The 19,650-nt window shown below is 42.0% G+C and overlaps 3 long non-coding RNA genes across 5 annotated transcripts; 1 reads left to right on the top strand and 2 right to left on the bottom strand.

The window, feature by feature from the left end:
• Positions 1-414: 414 nt before the first annotated feature.
• Positions 415-2,893, top strand: LOC139570567 (uncharacterized). Of its 3 annotated transcripts, none has more exons than XR_011674105.1 (4): positions 415-544; positions 1,291-1,335; positions 2,299-2,421; positions 2,500-2,893. It is a non-coding gene; the product is annotated as an uncharacterized lncRNA (long non-coding RNA). The 3 variants fall into 3 exon arrangements; XR_011674104.1 differs by having other exon boundaries at positions 437-544; positions 1,291-1,358; XR_011674106.1 differs by having other exon boundaries at positions 465-760; positions 1,291-1,358.
• Positions 2,823-8,431, bottom strand: LOC139570570 (uncharacterized). Its single transcript, XR_011674108.1, has 3 exons — positions 8,241-8,431; positions 4,516-4,652; positions 2,823-2,997 (listed from the first exon to the last, which is right to left on the bottom strand). It is a non-coding gene; the product is annotated as an uncharacterized lncRNA (long non-coding RNA).
• A 6,334-nt stretch (positions 8,432-14,765) lies between these two features.
• On the bottom strand, positions 14,766-19,431 carry LOC139570568 (uncharacterized). The gene is made up of 4 exons (XR_011674107.1): positions 18,949-19,431; positions 17,114-17,191; positions 16,500-16,557; positions 14,766-16,335 (listed from the first exon to the last, which is right to left on the bottom strand). It is a non-coding gene; the product is annotated as an uncharacterized lncRNA (long non-coding RNA).
• Positions 19,432-19,650: the final 219 nt, after the last annotated feature.

Here is a 19,650-nt window from a genome sequence, read left to right on the forward strand (position 1 = left end):
GACGGTGCCACGTTGAAAGTCACTTAGCTCTTCAGTTAGGCCATTCTACTGTCAATGTTTGTCTATGGAGATTGCACGGCTGTCTGCTCGATTTTATACACCTGTCAGCAACTGGTGTGGCTGAAATAGCAGAAATCCACTCATTTGAAGGGGTGTCCACCAGTGGACACCCACTGGTGTCATACATCGTATTGATTGGTATCAAAAGTTAGCTGGTTAACAGGGAGACTTTCATCAATCCGCCTGTACAGGCTGGCAAGTCTGAGCCATGGGCGAATAAAAATAAATAAATGTAACCTTTATTTAACTAGGCAAGTCAGTTCAAGAACATATTGGGATTATTTTGCTAAACGGCCTTAAACAGTTTCTCATGCATTGTCAATGGGGTTTGAAACCAACCCGGATGTAATATAATTCTGGCCACATGTTGACTCAGTGGCGCTTCTCCATGCAAGACTTGGGAGGGGCGCACACTGTAAATAGGAATAGGTGCATCACCGGCACTGATCTAGCAAGCTAAAGTTAGCTAGTTAGTCACAGAAATGTACGTTCATCCTGTTAATTATTTCTGTCCAATTTGACTTATCTTACGAAGTCAACATGGCTTAATATAGTTTCTTTCGTTTTTTGACCTCGACATTGTTGCTGGATAGATACTTGCATATCTACTTGCATATATTAGCTGCTAGCTAATGCTAACGACGCTAGCTAACCTCATATCTGGATGCCTCACGCTAGTTCCCGAGAGAGCAGCATACTAGTAAATCAACTTTGCTTTAAAACTTTAATAATCTGTAAAGTTTTTTTATATGCAATCATACAAGCTAGATAGGTATTTTGTTAAAAAGCTTGTTGTCATTCATTGGTTGTTTCTTTGGAGCTAGCTAAGCTATCACTAGCTAGCTAGGTGGATAATAATGTGATGTACAGTAGGCTACAGTAACGTTACAGTATTACTGAATTACAACAATATAGCCTTGTCCCTGCTAGTTGGTTGATATGGGGTGCAGTAGGCTAGCGTCGTTGTTATTCGTTGGGTTCCTTGACAAAATTATGTTATTTTTGACTTGGTAAAATAAGCTAATGGTTGTGTGTACTCACACTAGATATAATTCTGTGGTTTGGTGACAGATTTTCAAAAGAAAATAGACAAATACAGTATATCATCAGTAATTTTCAATCAGATGAGATACACAGCTAACCCATAATGCATTTCATTCATTCATAAATGTGGACACTAATTATTGTTAAAATTCCAATTCTCTTGACCCTCCATTCCCAAACCTGAAGCCCCATGTCCTGAGCAGGAAAGACCAGGAAAAGTGTTGGCTTAAGGTACAACTCCCGATTGAGGAAATGTAAGACAACTCAATGTCATATTTGGAGTTACTGACATGAATAGAAGCATATACAAGCAATCTATCAAATGTATTTTATAAAGCCCCTTTTACATCAGCAGTTGTCACAACGTGCTTATACAGATTCCCAGCCTAAAACCCCAAAGAGCAAGTAGTGCAGATGTAGAAGCACAGTGGCTAGGAAAATACTTATTTTCCACCATAATTTGCAAATAAATTCATTAAAAATCCTACAATGTGATCTTCTGGATTTTTTTCTTCTAATTTTGTCTGTCATAGTTTAAGTGTACCTATGATGAAAATTACAGGCCTTTCTCAACTTTTTAAGTGGGAGAACTTGCACAATTGGTGGCTGACTAAATACTTTTTTGCCCCACTGTATACACACACTCCCACGCTTGGGGCTCTATTCAATCACGCCTGTTTTAGCCGACATCCACATAGTGGTTGTTTTGGCGGTGTCTGAGATGGAACTGTGTTAGAGCTGTCAAATTCACAAGCAACTCCTGGCATTATACCTAAAGCGGACATTGCCATTGGCCGCATGGAGTTGCATTAACAGAAATCTCATGCAGCCCTGTTTACAGGTTAGAACACTGGAGTTTGAGATGTAATCTACACCTCGATTAGGCTGATATAAATCCTCATTATTTAGTTGAATGATTTTGAATTTGAGCGGCAATATTTCTTTATAACCTACACTTTCTCATTCTGAACTTGTTCCGAGTTGGACGGCTGTAGTTTTGTGACAATGGTCAAGAGCTGTTGCTTACTGATTTGACAGATCCAACGCAGTTACACCTCACACACCGCCAAAACATCAGCTATGCGGGTGTCGACTATCGCCGGTTAACGCTTGATCTGATTGAATCTAGGCCTTACACTCAGTCTATTTAGTTGTATGATTGTCAGTTAAGAAAATTGTGCCTCTCTCTTTTAGATCTACCACCCCCAGCAGTTCAGCTGCAGTCAACTGCTGTGGTATTTAATTTACCAGCTGCACCAGTTCCTACTACACTGGCCATGAAGGGAGACACTTTTGAGGATACCCAGATGGATACAGGTACTTCAGAATTATATTGCATATGCACAGACATGGTGAGCTGATTATTTACTGTCACTATGTGCATCTTTCTTTCAGATCTTCCATGCCTGACAGCCTCACCCAGAAGTGCATACACTGGGCCTAGCAAGACTGACAAAGCAAAATAAAACATGCACTCACACACATTATCCACAATGTAAACAAGTTGTAATTACGTGTTTTCTCCATTTTATTTTAGGATTGGAGATAACTACTCCTTCATAGCCATTCTCAATATCTACATAAGTACTCTAAATATCTATCAAATCAAAGTGTGATAGATAATATTGTAAAAGACTATGGCTTAATGTTTACAGTTTGAGGAAATTCTGTGTGTTGAAAAACATGTCTTACTCTCACACACAAGACCCAATGTAAACAAGTTATTACAATTTATATACTACATTTTATTTGAGGAAAATATCTGAAATAAAGTACATTCACTGTTAAAGCAATGCCTTTGGTTTATTGGATAATTCTCTGAATACAATGTGTGACCAGAAGGAAGTTGGCAGACCTGCAACCCTTGGACTGTGTAGGTTTTGTCATCTGGAGCTGAAAAATAGAGAGATAGGGAGGGAGGGGAGGAAAAGTGCAGTTTAAAGGTTTATCATTAACTGACAATTCTATGATGAATACATATTAGAATAATAATACATAAGAGTGACCAATAGTTACTGTATTGTGATTATTTTGTGTTTTATTTAATCAAGTAGTGCCATGCCGTGTCTCAAGAGCAGCAGAAAAGGTCAAATAAGTTGACCAAAATTTATGTTACGGCTGCGCACGACACGGGATTCTTTAGCTAAATGGCCCAGAACTGTAGTCTATTCCCAACCGTCACGTTATACATATTTTCCATTCCATCCTAACGGAAACCCAGAGGTTTTTCTTGGAATAGAAACACGATAATGTTAGGCAAAATTTCTTAATCAGTCCTATATACTACATTTTTACAAAAGAAGGTTTTAAATTCTCTAGTACGGCCACCATTGAAGGCAATCAAATGCTTCTCAAAGATGCCCTCTGGTGGTCAAACGAGCACTAACTAGCATTAATGGTACCAGTGGTTGGCACTTAAATAACGTGCCATAGAATTCTGTGGTACCATGCACACTGTGCCGCAGTATGCTGCAACTTTTAAAGGACGAACCACTGTATGGCAACTGCTCAGCCTCCGACTGCAAGGCACTACAGAGGGTAGTGCGTATGGCTCAGTACATCACTGGGGTCAAGCTTCCTTCCATCCAGGACCTCTATAGCAGGCGGTGTCAGAGGAAGGCCCTAAAAATTGTCAAGGACTCCAGCCACCCTAGCCATAGACTGTTCTCTCTGCCACCGCACGGCAAGCGGTACTGCAGTGCCAAGTCTAGGTCCAAGAGGCTTCTAAACAGCTTCTAACCCCAAGTCATAAGACTCCTGAACATCTAATCAAAAGGCTACCCAAATGGCTACCCCCCCCCCCCCCCATGCTGCTCTATTTGCATTGCACCCCTCACATTGACAGATTGACTCTGTACCGGTACCCCCTGTATATAGCCTCGCTATTGTTATTTACTGCTGCTCTTTAATTATTTGTTATTTTACTTTTACTTTTTTAGGGATTTTCTTAAAACTGCATTGTTGGTTAAGGGCTTGTAAACATTTGACTGTAAGGTCTACACCTGTTGTATTCGGCACGTGACAAATAGAATGATATTTTAGTTGATGTGTGGCAGGACCAAAATCGGAGAGATAGGTAGGAGTAAGCCCATGTAATGCTTCGTAGGTTTGCAGTAAAACCTTGAAATCAGCCCTAGCCTTAACAGGAAGCCAGTGTAGAGAGGCTAGCACTGGAGTAATATGATCAAATTCTTTGGTTCGAGTCAAGATTCTATTTAGTCCTTATCCTGGTAGCCGGAAAGTAGAACTTTGTAGTAGTCTAATCTAGAAGTAGTGACAAAAGCATGGATGAACCTTTCTGCATAATTTTTGGACAGAAAGTTTCAGTGACAGTAAGTAATCAGCTCAACAACATGTCTGTGCGTACATCTGTTGGTGTGAGTGAGCATATGCAATATAATTCTGAAGTACCTGTATCCATCTGGGTATCCTCAAAAGTTTCTCCCTTCATGGCCAGTGTAGTAGGAACTGGTGCAGTTGGTTAAATAAATTAAATACCACAGCAGAGGACTGCTGTGACTGCAGCTGAACTGCTGGGGGTGGCAGATCTAAAAGAGAGAGGTACAATTTTCTTAACTGACAATAATCATACAACTAAATAGACTGACTGAGTGTAAGGCCTAGATTCAATCAGATCAAGCGTTAACCGGCGATAGCCGACACCCGCATAGCTGATGTTTTGGCGGTGTGTGAGGTATAACTGCGTTGGATCTGTCAAGTCAGTAAGCAGCAGCTCTTGACCATTGTCACAAAACTACAGCCGTCCAACTCGTAACAAGTTTAGAATGAGAAAGTGTAGGTTATAAAGAAATAATGTCGCTCAAATTCAAAATCATTCAACTAAATAATGAGGATTTCTATCAGCCTAATCGAGGTGTAGATTACAGCTGTTTCATCGAAATGTACAGCTGTGTATCGTCCACATAGCAGTGAAAGTTAACATTATGTTTTCGAATGAAATCACCAAAAGATAAAATATATTGGTCCTAAAATGGAACCTTGAGGAACACAAACCATCCACAGAGACAAAGTGACATCTTTCCGACAGATAAGATCTAAACCAGGCCAGAACTTGTCCATGTAGACCAATTTGGGTTTCCAATCTCTCCAAAAGAATGTGGTGATCGATGGTGTCAAAAGCAGCACTAAGGTCTAGGAGCACGAGGACAGATGGTCTGACACCTTGGTCTGACGCCATTAAAATATAATTTCACCATCTTCACGAGTGCAGTCTTAGTGCTATGATGGGGTCTAAAACCAGACTGAAGCGTTTCGTATACATTGTTTGTCTTCAGGAAGGTAGTGACAGCTGCGCAACAGCTTTTTCTAATATTTTTGAGAGGAATGGGAGATTCTATATACGCCGATAGTTTTTTAGAGTTTCTGGGTCAAGGTTTTATTTTTTCAAGAGAGGCTTTATTACTGCCACTTTTAGTGAGTTTGGTACACATCCGGTGGATAGGGAGCTGTTTATTATGTTCAAAATAGGAGGGACAAGCACAGGAAGCAGCTCTTTCAGTAGTTTAGTTGCAATAGGGTCCAGTATGCAGCTTGAAGGTTTAGAGGCCATTACTATTTTCATGAATGTGTCAAGAGATATAGGATTTTTAAAAACTTGAGTGTATCCTTTGATCCTAGGTCCTGGCAGTGTTGTACTGAGCTTTGGAGAAATACGCAGATTTAAAGAGGAGTCCGTAAATTGCTTTCTAATGATCATGATATTTTCATCAAATAAGTTCATGAATTTATCACTGCTGAAGTGAAAGCCATCCTCTCTTGGGGAATGCTGATTTTTAGTTAGCTTTGCGACAGCATCAAAAATACATTTTCCTCAATCATGTTGGAAAAATAGGATGATCGAGCAGCAGTGAGGACTCTTCGATGTTGCACAGTACTGTCTTTCCAAGCTAGTCGGAAGACTTCCAGTTTGGTGGAGAGGCATTTCCGTTCCAATTTTCTGGAAGCTTGCTTCAGGGCTTGGGTATTTCTGTATACCAGGAAGCTAGTTTCTTATGACAAATGTTTTTGTTTTTAGGGGTGCGACTACATCTAGGGTATTACGCAAGGTTAAATTTAGTTCCTCAGGTGGTTAACTGATTTTTGTACTCCGACGTCCTTGGGTAGGTGGAGGGAGTCTGGAAGGGCATCTAGGAATCTTTGGGTTGTCCGAGAATTTATAGCATGGCTTTTGATGATCCTTGGTTGGGGTCTAAGCAGATTATTTGTTGTGATTACAAACATAATAAATTGGTGGTCCGATAGTCCAGGATTATGAGGAAAAACATTAAGATCCACAAAATGTATTCCACGGGACAAAACTAGGTCCAGAGTAATAAGACTGTGGCAGTGAGTACGTCCCGAGACATGTTGGACAAAATCCACTGAGTCGATGATGGCTCCGAAAGCCTTTTGGAGTGGGTCTGTTCCATGTGAATATTAAAGTCACCAACAATTTGAATATTGTCTGCCATGACTACAAGGTCCGATAGGAATTCAGTGAACTCAGTGAGGAACGCTGTATATGGCCCAGGAGGCCTGTAAACAGTAGCTACAAAAAGTGATTGAGTAGGCTGCATATATTTCATGACTAGAAGCTCAAAAGATGAAAATGCAGTATTTCTTTTTTGTAAAATGAAATTTGCTAGGCAAATGTTAGCAACTACCCCGTTTATGCGGGATGCGCGGGGGATATGGTCACTAGTGTAACTAGGAGGAAAGGCCTCATTTAACACAGTAAATTCATCAGGCTTAAGCCATGTTTCAGTCAGGCCAATCACATCAAGATTATGATCAGTGATTAGTTCATTGACTATAACTGCCTTGGAAGTGAGGGATCTAACATTAAGTAGCCCTATTTTGAGATGTGAGATATCACAATCTCTTTCAATAATGGTTGATGGAGGTCTTTATTCCAGTGAGATTGCTAAAGCGAACACGGCCATGTTTAGTTTTGCCCAACCTAGATTGAGGCACAGACATGGTCTCAATGGGGATAGCTGAACTGACTACACTGACTGTGCTAGTGACAGACTCCACTAAGCTGGCAGGCTGGCTAACAGCCTGCTGCCTGACCTGCACCCTGTCTCATTGTGGAGCTAGAGGAGTTAGATCGCTGTCTATGTTCATAGATAAGATGAGAGCACCCCTCCAGCTAGGATGGAGTCTGTCACTCCTCAGCAAGTCAGGCTTTGTCCTGTTTGTGGGTGAGTCCTAGAAAGAGAGCCAATTATCTACAAATTCTATCATTTGGGAGAGGCAGAAAACAGTTTTCAACCAGCGATTGATTTGTGAGACTCAATCACTCCCCCTAACTGGGAGGGGGCCAGAGACAATTACTCGATGCCGACACATCTTTCTAGCCGATTTACATGCTGAAGCTACGTTGCGCTTGGTGACCTATGACTGTTTCATCCTAACATCGTTGGTGCTGACGTGGATAACAATATCCCTATACTCTCTACTCTCGCCAGTTTCAGTCTTAGCCAGCACCATATTCAGATATAGCCTTTAAGTCGATAACCCTGCCCCTGGTAGACAGTGTATGATTGCCAATTATTATTTTTTACGTCTAATACTGCGGGTAATGGAGTCGCCAATGACTAGGGTTTTCAATTATATTGAGAAGCTTTGGCGGCTCAGACCCCGTAACGGGTGGAGGAGAGACCAGAGAAGGCTTGGCCTCTGATTCCAACTCGTTGCTTAATGAAGCGACACCGGTTGAGCATTCCGACAGCATTTCCTTCCAGAAGCCATGAGAAAATTGTCCGGCTGCGGGGATTGTGCGAGGGGATTTAAATGACCATCTGTACTTATTGGTGGCACAGACGCGGATTCATCCTTTCCTGCACTTAAATTACCCGTGCAGCATGGCTATCCACACCATAAGGCGATAATAGTTATCCTGTATATTATGAGTACAGCGACTGCAATTAGATGGCATAATGTTAATGTTACTACTTAGCTTCGCAGGTGGAGGTCCTGTAGAACCATGCCCAGATAAAGTGTCGGAGGTGAAAAAGTTGAACGAAAAAAGTAGAGCGAGGGAAAAATAAAAAAGTTAAATGGTTATTAAAAATGGGAAAGTAAAAAAACGTAAAGTTGGCAGGTAGCAAAGTAACGTTAGCAACAAACCGCACATTAGCACCTAAACAAGTCCACAAGTTGTGACCGGAAGTCGAGCATCTTAACAAGGATAACCTTAACCTTATCACTGAGGTGTTCCACACTGGTTGTAAAAGAAGTCCACCTCCAAAAACAAATGGTTACAATAATCATTCCTTGCCATTTGTAGTCTCAACTACAATGCAACTAGTAAAATGTTCTAATCATGTGTTCCGCTAGGATAACATTTTTGAATTAATTGGTAGGGTATGTCACGGATCCCTCTGGAACTTTCATTGCGCACACCTGGCCCCTATTCCCACTGATTGTATTTGTATATATGTGCCCTTTGTTCACCATGGGGCTGTCTATTATTGTTACAATGTCCGTTGGTGCGTGTGAGTACCTGTGCTGTGTGTTTTGGCTTTCGTGCCATTGTGGATTGCGCAGTTGATTGTGGGGCTTGTCCCGTGTGATAATCATTGTGCGTTTCTGTATTTATTCGAGGTACTCCTCGCTCTTTTGTTTTGGGTTTCAACCCTGTGTTTTTGTTACGTGTTTGGTCATCGTCCCAGTGCCTTTACACGGCACACCGTAGTTTGGCCTAAATACAAAACCCTATTACGCATTCCTGCATCTGTTTCCCGACTCCATTATGGCAACGTGACAGGGTAGCTGGTTCCCTTGGGTACCAGTACCAATGCCAGAAACAGTCAGTCCAGCCACAATAAGTAAGAAGGTTAGAGACCTAACATTTCTAATTGCCATTGATAGCAGCAACAGAGGCAGTAGTCCCTCAGATTGCAACACGTGGAAGGGAATCTCCAAAACACTCTTCTAATGGTTAACACACATGCCACTAATAAATAGAACCCTCCATTCAGGAGGAAAGTTATTAGAAGTCATGAACCATGATCACACCGCGTACTACTGGTTCAGTGCTTATAGAGTACTTCTGTCGTGAGGTTAGCTACTCCGTGGATAACATAGCTATGAGATAGACTCCTTCATACCTATCGCCACTACAATGGTGTAAGACACATTGACTTGTAGTAAAACCACTACAGGTCCCCTTGGCATATGACTTGAGGTCTGCACCAATTCTTACTGACACACGATCACTGACACTGAAATTATCTGATGAAGTCAGACTCATTCTGAACAGGTTGCAGCCTGCTAGGATACTTGGTTTTCTTTCCCTTTCTTTCCCGTTTCTGTACCAAATATTAAGTTCTGCTTTTCTGATGTATCAAATACTTATGTCATGCAATAAAATGCAAATTAATTACTTAAAAATCATACAATGTGATTTTCTGGATTTTTGTTTAAGATTCCGTCTCTCACAGTTGAAGTGTACCTATGATAAAAATTACAGACCTCTACATGCTTTGTAAGTAGGAAAACCTGCAAAATCGGCAGTGTATCAAATACTTGCTCTCCCCACTGTATATATATATCACACACACAACCGTTCAAAGGTTTGGTGTCACTTAGAAATGACCTTGATTTTGAAAGAAAAGCAATTTTTTTTGTTCATTAAAATAACATCAAATTGATCAGAAATACAGTGTAGACATTGTTAATGTTGTAAATGACTATTGTGGCTGGAAATGGCAGATTTTTTATGGAATATCTACATAGGCGTACAGAGCCCCATTATCAGAAACCGTCACTCCTGTGTTCCAATGGCACGTTGTGTTAGCTAATCCAAGTTTATAATTTTAAAAGGCTAATTGATCATTAGAAAACCCTTTTGCAATTATGTTAGCTCAGCTGAAAACTGTTGTCCTGATTAAAGAAGCAATAAAACTGGCCTTCTTTAGACTAGTTGAGTATCTGGAGCATCAGCATTTGTGGGTTCGATTACAGGCTCAAAATGGCCAGAAACAAATAACTTTCTTCTGAAACTCGTCAGTCTATTCTTGTTCTGAGAAATAGCTATTCCATGCCAAGAAACTTAAGATCTCGTACAACGCTGTGTACTACTCCCTTCACAGAACAGTGCAAACTGGCCCTAACCAGAATAGAAAGAGGAGTGGGAGGCCCCGGTGCACAAACACCGCAAAACACCAGCATCAACGTCAGCAGCGAAGAGGCGACTCCGGGATGCTGGCCTTCTAGGCAGAGTTGCAAAGGAAAAGCCATATCTCAAACTGGCCAATAAAAACAAAAGATTAAGATGTGCAAAATAACACAGACATTGTACAGAGGAACTCTGCCTAGAAGAAATTTATGAAATTGTTATTTTTCCTCATCAATCTACACACAATACCCCATAATGACAAAGGAAAAACATGTTTACATTTTTTGTACAAATAAAAAGCTGAAATATAACATTTACAGAAGTATTTAGACACTTTACTAAGTACTTTGTTGAAGCACCTTCGGCAGCGATTACAGCTGTGAGTCTTCTTGGGTATGACGCTACAAGCTTGGCACACCTGTATTTGGAGAGTTTCTCCCATTCTTCTCTGCAGATCCTCTCAAGCTCTGACAGGTTGGATGTGGAACGTCGCTGCACAGCTATTTTCAGGTCTCACACGAGATGTTCGATCGGGTTCAAGTTCGAGCTCTGGCTGGGCCACTCAAACACATGTCTTGGCTGTGTGCTTAGGGTCGTTGTCCTTTTGGAAGGTGAAGTGTCACCCCAGTCTAAGGTCCTGAGTGCTCTGGAACAGTTTTTCATCAAAGATATCTCTGTACATTGCTCCATTTATCTTTCACTCAACCCTGACTTGTCTCCCAGTCCCTGCCGCTGAAAAACAGCCCCATAGCATGATGCTGCCCCCAAGATGCTTCAACATAGGGATGGTGCCAGGTTTCCTCCAGACGTGACGCTTGGCATTCAGGCCAAATAGTTAAATCTTGGTTTCATCAGACCAGAGAATCTTGCTTCTCATGGTCTGAGAGTATGAAAGGTGCCTTTCGGCAAATTCCAAGCGGGTTGTCATATGCCTTTTACTCAGGAGTGGCTTCTGTCTGACCACTCTACCATAAAGGTCTGATGGTGGAGTGCTGCAGAGATGGTTGTCCTTCTGGAAGATTCTCCCATCTCCACAGAGGAACTCTGGAGCTCCTTCAGAGTGAACATAAGGTTCTTGGTCACCTCTGACCAAGGCCCTTCTCCCCTGATTGCTCAGTTTGGCCAGGCGGCCAGCTCTAGGAAGAGTCTTAGTGGTTCCAGACTTATTCCATTTAAGAATGATGGAGGCCACTGTGTTCTTGGGGACCTTCAATGCTACAGAAAAGTTTTGGTACCCTTTCCCCAGATCTGTGCCTCGACACAATCCTGTGTCAGAGCTCTATGGACAATTCCTTCGACCTCATGTATTGGTTTTTGTTCTGACATGCACATTCAACTGTGGGACCTTATTTAGACAGGTGTGTGCCTTTCCAAATCATGTCCAATCAATTGAATTTGCCACAGGTGTACTCCAATCAAGTTGTAGAAACCTCTCAAGGATGATCAATGGAAACAGGATGTACCTGAACTCAATTTCGAGTCTCATAGCAACGGGTCTGAACACTTATGTATGAAAGGTATCTGTTTTTTATTTTATATAAATTTGCGAACATTTCTAAAAACCTGTTTTTGCTTTCTCATTATGGGGTAGTGTGTAGATTGATGAGGAAAAACATTTATTTAAAATTTTTTAGAAAAAGGCTGTAAAGTAACAAAATGTGGGAAAAGGAAAGGGTTTCAGAATACTTTCCAAATGTGCTGTATATATGTATGTATGTATATGCAGTATATACACTAAACATAAATATAAAAGCAGCATGCAACAATTTCAAAGATTTTACTGAGATATAGTTCATAAACTCAGCAAAAAAAGAAACCTCCCTTTTTCAGGACGCGGTCTTTCAAAGATAATTCGTAAAAATCCAAATAACTTCACAAATCTTCATTGTAAAGGGTTTAAACACTGTTTCCCATGCTTGTTCAATGAACCATGAACAAATAATGAACATGGACCTGTGGAATGGTCATTAAGACACTAACAGCTTACAGACGGTAGGCAATTAAGGTCACAGTTATAAAAACTTAGGACACTAAAGAGGCCTTTCTACTGACTCTGAAAAACACCAATAGAAAGATGCCCAGAGTCCCTGCTCATCTGCGTGAACGTGCCTTAGGCATGCTGCAAGGAGGCATGAGGACTGCAGATACTGTGAGACGCCTAAGACAGCGCTACAGGGAGACAGGACGGACAGCTGATCGTCCTCGCAGTGGCAGACCACATGTAACAACACCTGCACAGGATCGGTACATCCGAACATCACACCTGCTTGACAGGTACAGGATGGCAACAAAAACTCCCCGAGTTACACCAGGAACGCACAATCCCTCCATCAGTGCTCAGACTGTCCGCAATAGGCTGAGAGAGGCTGGACTGAGAGCTTGTAGGCCTGTTGTAAGGCAGGTCCACACAGACATCACTGGCAACAACGTTGCCTATAGGCACAAACCCACCGTCGCTGGACCAGACAGGACTGGCAAAAAAAGTGCTCTTCACTGACGAGTCATGGTTTTGTCTCACCAGGGGTGATGGTCGGAGTCGCGTTTATTGTCGAAGGAATGAGCATTACACCTAGGCCTATACTCTGGACGTGGAATCGATTATGGTAGAGGGTCCGTCATGGTCTGGGGCGGTGTGTGACAGCATCATCGGACTGAGCTTGTTGTCATTGCAGGAAATCTCAACGCTGTGCGTTACAAGGAAGACATCCTCCTCCCTCATGTGGTACCCTTCCTGCAGGCTCATCCTGACATTACCCTCCAGCATGACAATGCCACCAGCCATACTGCTCGTTCTGTGCGTGAATTCCTGCAAGACAGGAATGTCAGTGTTCTGCCATGGCCAGCAACGAGCCCGGATCTCAATCCCATTGAGCACGTCTGTTACCTGTTGGATCAGAAGGTGAGGGCTCGGGCCATTCCCCCCAGAAATGTCCCGGAACTTGCAGGTGCCTTGGTGGAAGAGTGGGGTAACACCTAACAGCAAGAACTGGCAAATCTGGTGCAGTCCATGAGGAGGAGATGCACTGCAGTACTTAATGCAGCTGGTGGCCACACCAGATACTGACTGTTACTTTTGATTTTGACCCCCCTTTTTTCAGGGACACATTATTCCATTTCTGTTAGTCACATGTCTGTGGACCTTGTTCAGTTTATGTCTCAGTTGTTGAATCTTGTTATGTCATACAAATATTTACACATGTTAAGTTTGCTGAAAATAAACGCAGTTGACAGTGAGAGGACGTTTCTTTTTTTGCTGAGTTTAAAAGGAAATCAGTCAATTGAAATAAATTCATTAGGGCCTAATCTATGGATTTTATATGACTGGGAATACAGATATTTAAAAAGAAAGGTAGGGGCGTGGATCCGAAAACCTGAGTATCTGGTGTGACCACCATTTGACTCATGAAGCACGACACATCTCCTTCGTATAGAGTTGATCAGGCTTTTGATTGTGGCCTTTGGAATGTTGTCCCACTTCTCTTCAATGACTGTGCGAAGTTGCTGGATATAATGCAATTGTGTTCATTGTCCGTAGTTTATGCCTGCCCATACCATAACCCCACCACCACCATGTGGCACTCCGTTCACAACGTTGACTTCACACCTCTGCCATGTGTCCGGTACAGTTGAAACCGGAATTAATCCTTGAAGAGTACACTTCTCCAGCATGAGCATTTGCCCACTGAAGTCGGTTACGTTGCCGAACTGCAGTCAGGTCAAGACCCTGGTGAGGACGACGAGCATGCAGATGAGCTTCCCTGAGGCAGTTTCTGACAGTTTGTGCAGAAATTATTTGGTTGTGAAAACCCACAGTTTCATCAGCTGTCAGGGTGGCTGGTCTCAGACGATCCCGCTGGTGAAGAAGCCGGATGTGGTGGTCCTGGGCTGGCGCGGTTGGACGTACTGCCAAATTCTCTAAAACAACGTTAGTGGGGTATTATTGTAGAAGAATGTACACTCAATTCTCTGGCAATAGCTCTGCTGGACATTCCTGCAGTCAGCATGCCAATTGCACGCTACCTGAAATCTTGAGACATCTGTGGCTTTGTGTTTTGTGACAAAACTGCACATTTTAGAGTGGCCTTTTATCGTCCCCAGCACATCAGCTTCTTGATATGCCACACCTTTCAGGTGGATGGATTATCTTGGCAAAGGAGAAATGCTTACTAACAGGGATGTAACAGGGTAAACACATTTGTGCACAGAATTTGAGAGAAATAAGCTTTTTGTTCATATGGAACATTTCTGGGATCTTTTATTTCAGCTCATGAACCATGGGACCAACACTTTACATGTTGCGTTTATATTTTTGCATAAAGTAAGTAACCCAATCAACATTAGTCATACGTCGAGACCCCTCCGGCGCCAACCCCATTATCTCCTCAAATGTATACAGATGATATCATCTGCTCAGACAGTGGTGAGTTTTTGCATACAATAGTTTCCCGCTGAACTACAATTTTGCATAAAGATATTTTGTTTTGGCATTCTTTGTTTTGATGGTGAATGTATGGGGAAAAAATGAAGAGGCTCTTCATGAATTATCATTCATATCAATTTATTGAGTGCCTATAATCTATGGACTTGGCTAGTTGGCTTCAGCAATGCTAAACAGACAATAATATGCATGGTACAGAAATGTAGGCTACAAACTACAGTATGAATCAGGCCGTTAGGGACAACCATTAAAATGATTTAAATTCAATGACAAAGTATGAACAGTAATGTACACAGTATGAACCAGTCTGCTAGCCCACAGCCATTTAACTGCTCAGTCAGTCATTTTGACTGCTCATGAAAAAAAAAAATACATATTTTACAGACACTCTTATCCAGAGAAATGTACAGAAGCAATTAAGGTTAAGTGGCATGCTCAAGGGCACAGGCAGATGTTTCACCTAGTTGGCTTGGGGATTCAAACCAGCAATCTTTCAGTTATTGGCCCGACGCGCTTAACCACTAAGCTACCTGCCGCCCTCTAGGTTAGGATCAGTGAGTACCCAGAGGCTCCTTTCAAACACAAATATTTAGGAGATATATCCTAATATAATATGAATTGGACATAAAGGGGTTTGCACAATTTCTCTCATATCTTGAGAATTGAGACACCTAGGACTCATGACCTGTTCAGAGGACCTCAGCTCAGACTTCCCTGGGAAAAGTGTGATGGTGAAATGCAGGACACAGTTAAAGACACTGTGGGAAAGGAGGCAATTCAGTCTTATTTGCGCTCCATAGTCAGGCCTTCTGAGCTTTGGCGAGTCTGGAGCGTCTTCTGGACCATGTCCTTCCACTAGTCGTCTGAGATCTCCTGAGCCCCGGTCAGGATGGCCAGAGAGGGCAGGGCCACTGCTGCCATGGTTCGCTACACCAGCTCCACGTGGTCTTCATCCATGAGGATGGAGGCTGCGTTGCACTGAGCAGCGGCTCCTTCTGGTCCTCCTTCTCTGCCAATTTTAAAGTCATGCCCCCCCTCCTTGACTTTTCCTTAATAAGTCTATATAACAGACTGCTATTGTTAGATTCTTAATATCATAAACAGAGCTGTAATTATAACCAGTTTTAGAAGGGCATGCCATTTTTTAAAGGTTTTCCCCCGTTGCCCCTCCTCCTGACAGTAGGGCCTGCTCTGCTCTTTCTCCCAACAGTGGAAGGTGCCATGCCAAGTTGATAATCACCCCGGTAATTGCCAAGAAAACAGAACCGAAATTATACCAAAACTGATTTCACACATATAACAGATGAAATACACTATATATACAAAAGTATGTGGACACCAGTGGAGGCTGGTGACTTGAACAATTGAGGAAAAATCGTCAAAGACTGTTTATTTTAACCTCAAGCATTTAATAAAGATGTTTATAGCACAGTATTATGGGGAATGGGAATGAGAGAGCTACCTACAGTGTTGGGAAGGGATCACAGCAGTGATTGAATGAGGGTATGAGGCATGAGTTGAGTTGAGGTGTTCAGAGGTTCGACTTCAGTGAAGGATGGGGGTTGAGGTGTTCATAGACTTCAGTGCAGGACAGGCTCATCATGGATGGATGGATGGATGGTGTTTGGAGAGAGCTCAACTCTTCCACTGAGGGCAGGACAGGATTTGACTGGGAGGACAAAAAACAATAACACAACACAGTTAGACAAAAGAGCTAAGAATGAGTTAGTCCAAGCAACGATTAAAATCATTGATATGTAATAATATGATTATGTTTGTATGTGTGATTGACTCTACATACAGTAATGAGAGAAAATGTATAAGTGTACTCACAGTGCTTGGACAGGAAACATTCAACTTGCCAGTGAATGAGCGGGCACATGAAACGTGGCTTCAGTTCATGTCAGGAGAGAGATGACAACGGTAGCTGAGTGGTCATCACCTCTTAATAAGGATCAGACACTTTTTTTTCAATTTCTGCCTAAAATGATATACCCAAATCTAACTGCCTGTAGCTCAGAACCTGAAGCAAGGATATGCATATTCTTGATACCATTTGAAAGGAAACACTTTGAAGTTTATGGAAGTTTGTGGAAATTTGAAATTAATGTCGGAGAATATAACACATTAGATCTGGAAAAGGATAATACAATCATCTTTGAAATGCAAGAGAAAGGCCATCCATTGATAGGATTTTGGGTGTAAATTTAGATGTTGTCCACAAGATGGCAGCAGTATGTGTGCAAAGGTTCAGACTGATCCAGTGAAGAATTACATCTGCCAGGAGTTTGCCCAAATGTTCTGAATTGGTCAAATTAAATATTTTCAAGTACATAACTATAGAGAACATACAAAAATGATATGGTAATAAAAACATTTATGTTTACAAGCTCCCAGGAATGTGATACATGATGGATCATTAGCTTCCCTACAGAAAAGACACCAACCTTCACACATCTAGATGGCCGGGCAGGGTGTGTGTGGAGCCAGGGACAGCAGTGGGGTCAAACTGTAGAACCCAGTTCCTACATTTGAATATAAAAATGTATTTAAAAAATAAAAAAATAAAACTCACTACATTTTATCTCTGGGGCCCTCAGGATGACAAATCAGAGCAAGCTACTAGCTAGCAAGCTACTAGTACATTATTTACCTTCAGAGGTGAATGTATCAAACCAGTTGCTGTGATAAAGTGTTTGTTGTTGTAGACTATCCTCAAACATGGATTTTTTTTGCTGTAATAGCTACTGTAAATTGGACACTGCAGTTAGATAAACAAGAATTAAAGTTTTCTGCCCAAATAAGACATCTATTTTTATTTTTTATTTAACCAGTTTAACCAGTTAAGAACAAATTCTTATTTACAATTGCGGCCTATCCCAGCCAAAGCTGGGCCAATTGTGCCCCACCCTGTGGGACTCCCAATCACAGCCAGATGTGATGCAGCTTGGATTTGAACCAGCTACTGCAGTGACACCTCTTGCATTGAGATTCAGTGTCTTAGACCACTGCTCCACTCAGGAGCCCAGAACATTGGCTGTTGCTTACAATGTCAGTCTAGTCACATTATTGCATATTGAACAACAACTGTCCCAGTTTAGGGACACTGATCCCGTAGAGGTTTTAATCAGGGAGGGGAGTTAGCTGTAAATAGAAATAGCATATACATTCCATTACAGTTGCACCATTGTATGTTTGGGCAACAAGTTTCTCCATGAATATAAACTCAAGACATTTTGGAAATCCAAGTCAAACACAGACTGAGACATCAAAGTAGCCCAAGAAATGTTCCTGAATAAAGCCCTGATCATCCTGACGATAACTGACAACTGCAAGCAGACTGGTTGCACCATAGGTCCCAAAATGGTGGGGCATTTCCCCCCCCCCCCTGGGGCCCAGAGCTTTTCCTTATCTGTTAGCCTAACCAGGAAAACTCTGGACCCTATAAAGTATGACAGTGATTAATGAGTAAAAAGGTTTTATATGGTCTATGATGGGACCAGTTTTTCCTAACAGGTCACATGGTTTAAAAAAACCTCCTGGCCCTGGGGGATGAAAACCTTGTCAAACTGCAGCAACCTTCTACTTGTTAATGTGAATTATATGTATATTAGATTAAGAGGGGGATATCCTCTACCCAGACAGAGACAACAACTGATAGACAATAGAACTCACAGGGCTGAGCTTGCTTTATGCCTGTTTGCATCGTGCGGGCCTATGCAACTGAAAGCCTAGTAAAACAAACTCAAATCTGTCATCAATAATATGTTGATTGATTCATTCCAGTTAATCATTTTGGATTGAAAACGTATAGGCAGCCTAGCCAGCCCAAGTTTGAATATAAACCAAATTTGATCACATTGACTATAAATACTATAAATGACCAGATGGACAGGGTAAACAAACAAAGGCTGTATGCAGCTGCTATTATTAGTAGCATACAGTTGATCAGACTGAAGAATTGTCTCGTTTTCATCCCATTCAGCATGTCAGATCTCTGTTTAGGTGTAGCCTAGGCTGCTGCAACATTTCTGTAATTCGTTTTTTCTTGTGTCTGTCCAGAGTGATTATGTGTTATCTCCTTTGCTAAATAAATACAGAAGGAAAGTGGAAAGACTGCTGAAACGCGCGCAAAAAATTGCCCTGCGTCAACCTCTCTTTAATCTCACTTTTAATGGATGATGCGATGGAAGCTGTCAAATCATTCTCTATTGATTTCGACATCATAGAAAAGACAGTCGAAAGCTCCTTCAGCAAGTAAAGCGTTGCAACGTGCAATTACCTCCGCAATCTCCTTGTAGTTGCCCTTGTTAGCGGAACTTTCCCTCTCATCCTGTCCTCTAAAAGCCAATTATTGCATGCCAAAAAATGCAGTGGTGTCGATAAACCGCATCACTGTTTCTTTTTACTTTCTCATGGTGTTGCGTAATTTGAATACGTAGACCTTCATCCTGTCACGCCTGCTCCCACTCCTCCTCCCTGGCGCGGCGCCAGGCTACCCGTCATCATACACTCATGTTACAAACAATAAGTGCAGCTGCGCTCATTGGCAGTGTTGCCAACTTAGCGACTTAGTCGCTATATTTAGGGAGTATTCAGACCCCTATACCGACACATTTTCAAAAAAGCGACTAGCGACATATCTAGCGACTTTTTCTGGTGTTTTTGGAGACTTTTGCAGACTCTGATGTGAAAGCACGTATCGTTCTTACTCTTCTCAACGAGCAGCGGGTGCTGCCGTTCCCGTCTCACCCTGTCCCAAAGCATTCACAGGCGGCCAAATCCTCGCGCAGCAGTCAGAGCAGGAGATGTTCACCCCTCCGCATCCAGACTGCAAATGAATCGCGCATGCGGGAAGCTGCCGCTAGCTGATCCCGCCCTTGCTTACATTCAGGGCTGGATGTAAATGTAAAATGTTCTTTGTCTAAAATAAATCACTGCATTTGACTCACACAGCCTCAGTCACTTACTCACATTGTCCACT

Source organism: Salvelinus alpinus, chromosome 3 (assembly GCF_045679555.1).
Source record: "Salvelinus alpinus chromosome 3, SLU_Salpinus.1, whole genome shotgun sequence".
NCBI classification, from domain to species: Eukaryota; Metazoa; Chordata; class Actinopteri; order Salmoniformes; family Salmonidae; genus Salvelinus; species Salvelinus alpinus.